Source organism: Chrysochloris asiatica, unplaced genomic scaffold, assembly GCF_000296735.1.
Source record: "Chrysochloris asiatica unplaced genomic scaffold, ChrAsi1.0 scaffold00141, whole genome shotgun sequence".
In the NCBI taxonomy this organism is placed as follows: domain Eukaryota; kingdom Metazoa; phylum Chordata; class Mammalia; order Afrosoricida; family Chrysochloridae; genus Chrysochloris; species Chrysochloris asiatica.
The window spans coordinates 4,737,315-4,740,891 of record NW_006408659.1 but is presented as its reverse complement, the minus strand read 5'-3'; the positions used below and the strand labels follow the sequence as shown (position 1 = coordinate 4,740,891).

Sequence of the window (3,577 nt, the reverse complement as noted above, 5' to 3'; positions counted from 1 at the left end):
AGCAGATTGCTCTGTGCTGTGTGGAAGGATCTGTACCTAGCAGACTGCTGGATGTAGAATCAAAAGGGGAGGAGGCAACAGGAAGAGCCTGCTCCAGGAGTCTCTTTCAAATCAGGTCTGCCATCCCTGTGTTGGTTCTCACTAGGAGAAACAGCTGAATGGACTTGAGGGGAGGGGTAAAAAAACAACCTGTGTTAGGTCACAGAGGTACAGAGGGAATATCATAAAATTTCTCAGGAGGCTTAGAAGGCAAAAGTCCATTAGATGTACTAAAGAATTAGTCATATTTTCCAGTGTTTTTATTTCATCCATTTTCCTTTTTCCAGTTTTATTGTCTTTCTATATATTTCCCCCCCTGGGATTTTATGACTTTCAACTTCCATTTTTAGTCTTGTATTTTGGGTTCACCTTCTATCTTGTGGAAGCACTTTCTATTCTTGCATCTCCTTATAAGAGACAGCAACTGTGACCATACAGCCCAGCTACAATCACACAGTCTAAAACTATACCAATTGGTTATAAGCCAATATTTGCTGCTACATACCACAGCAACATCTAAAACCAACACCTGCTAAAAGCACTCTGAATTAACTGTAAGAGCAGTGAACAGAGAAGTCCATCTCCTGATCACACCTACTAGGAGGCAATTGGAGAATGCTTAAGAATACAACAACATACATTCATCTAATTAATACAAATACAATAACACCACAATGCCTACAAAGCAGCAGAAAATTTTGCTCATGTGCAGAAACAAGACAGAGTAGCTCAAACAAACAACCAAAAGGAAGAGCTAGAAATTGAATTGGAGGGAGAAGAAACTTTGGAATTACCTGACAAAAAATTCAGGACAATGATATTAAGGTGCATCCAAATGTACCATAGAAAGGTGAGGAAAACAAGGAAGAAATCAGAAAAGCTACAGGAAAAAAAAAAAAAAACAAGACAGATAGAGTATTGGAAGGCAATTCAAAATGTACAAAAAGATGTCCAGAAGATCAATACTAAAATATCTAAAATGGACACTACACTGAACAGGCAAAGGAGTAGAATAGAAAAATGGAAGCCAGAATCAGTGAGTTTGAAGATAAATCTTTCAATATTGCTAAGATAGAAGAACAAGTAGAAAAAAGAATGAAAAAAATTTGAATAAAGTCTAAAATTCATGGGGGACAACATAAAGAGGAATAACCTATAGGTGAAGTGAATTCCAGAATAGGAAGAGACCAAGAAAACCAAAGAAGAGATAATTAACAAGCTTCTGGAATAAAATTTCCCTAACATCTTAAAAGTCAAGAAGATAAGTATTCAAGAAGCTGAATGAACCCCAGGCAGGATAGAACCCAAAAGAAAATCACCAAGACATATCATAATCAAACAATCCAAAAGTGAAGACAAGGAATGAATCCCAAAAGCAGCTAGTGAAAAAAGAGTGTTACCTAGAAATGAAAGCCAATGAAATTAAGCTCTGATTTCTCAGCAGAAATCATGCAGGTAAGAAGACAATGATAAGACATATACAAAACTCTGAGAGAAAAAAAAAAAAAATGCCAACCAAGAATCATATATTCAACAAAGCTTCCAATCAAATATAATGCTGAAACCAGAACATTTCAGGATAAAGAGAAATTAAGGGATTTTGTAAAATCAAAGCCAGCATTTCAAAACACCCTAAAGAAAATTCTTTGTACTAAGAATCAACAAGAACAGACAACAACCAGAGACTAACATATGTGGCAACACCTCCCAGAACTCAGTCCAGAGATGGAAGAGTCCAGAGCAGAATGAAACTACAATAATAAAATTAGGGGATCTGGGATGTCAGTCTATAATCAGGAAAACTACAATGATCAAGAAGGGAATAGTATAGTAACAGAGATCCAGGTGGTGAGGAGGCAGGAAGATCTTAGGATAAAACAGATTGTGTTAAAATGAGGAAGAGATTAATAAAATATAGGGTAACCTCAAAGCACTGAATATATCTCAACATCAAATTAAGAAAAGGAAAATCCAAGAATATTATGGAAACATTAAAACTGTAAGGAATTGGACATTGCTGACCTTGCTTTCCCTATGTGGTCCTGGAAATGGCCGCGAATGTATTTTAAATGGAATTAGAAAAATCTGATTATCACATTGGTTTCAGTAAAAGAGGAACCTAAACAAGAGCAGGAAATAGAACCAAGTGTTTCTTCGACTGCAAAGGTCAAACTGAAGAAGTCTAGGACAAACAATAAAGTTCATCTTCCTCAGATGGATGAACAGCCCAAAGCTAGCTGAAAATCTTGTCATAAAAGACCAAATCTTCCTTTGCCAACCATTTTGCCTCCTGTTAATGAGGTACATTGTAACACTCTGAGGAAGTGGTGTCAGCAACTCAATTTGAGTATGGACCACCAGAAATTAGATGTTTACCTGAGGCTCCAGAAACATGCTTACCCTGAGCAAAACCAGGATAATCCCAGCACACCACAGAAGGCCAAAGTGCATCCAAGTTTAAGGAAACACAAGACCAAGAGAGCAAGGCTTCAGGAAAGTTGGAAGACTAAGACAAGAGGATGTAAATAGAATAGTTGAACTGATCTCTTCAGCCCAGGAGGCCACACTGGTATCCTGGGCAAGGATTTCCTGAAGAGCACTTCAACCTCAACCTGTGAATTCATGTTGCATTCCTACTTCAGTTGAGACATTTTTGCTGCAAACCTCTGGTGGCAGATGGTGTGTGGTCCATGGTAGAGTTCTCCCCACAAAAACAGAGAGGTGGGTTCATTTGCAGTGCCATGCAGGTCAGGCCTGGGTGCCAGACACTCCTAGGAGAATGATTTCTCTCTTCCTGTTACTGGCTTGCATTTTTGCATCCCCAAACCTAGAAGATAATATGTTATGTCTTGAATGTGTTAAGAGGAATGAGAAGTTGATGAAAAGATTAATTACAATTGTGAAGGTGAAGTCACCTGGAATGAATATACCAACTTCATTCCTGTTGAATGGGTAATGTCTTAGTAACCAACAAACAATGGAGAGCTCATCCCATGCACTAGATAGAAGCCCATACCAGCTCCCATACCTCTTCATCAATAATAGACAGCAACCGACACCAGTCAAACCCACCCTAAAGTGAGCTGCACAGTGAACAGATAACTATGTACATACTTTCATTCTTTAATCACACTCATGTGGAGACAGTTGGGGAGTATCTAAGAACACACCAACACACAATCATTAATTAAATACAAAATCAAGGACGCCCCAATGTTTTGGAGGCAACAAGCAATTTCAGTTCACATGAAGAACCAAGATAGAGTGGCTCAAACAAGTAACAAGATGCAAAGTCAAAAAATGTTTCTGAGGACGAAAGGCATTGGAACTACTTGGGGGGAAAAAGGTTGTAAAGAAGGGCCACGTGGTTGTTAATTTCCTTTTGTAACCTATGTTCTTCTGTCTCCCAAAGTTCTTAGTACATCCTGGTAGATTTTCCTTACACGGGTAATAGTTTCTAATGGTTTCCACATTCCAAAGACAATGAGGGCAAGAAGCCAATATTTCATGCACAAATTCTCTGACATGAAATAATATA

General features: G+C 38.2%; 1 pseudogene; it reads left to right on the top strand.

Moving 5' to 3' along the window:
- The first annotated feature begins 1,818 nt into the window (after positions 1-1,818).
- LOC102824260 lies at positions 1,819-2,995 on the top strand (annotated as a pseudogene).
- Positions 2,996-3,577: the final 582 nt, after the last annotated feature.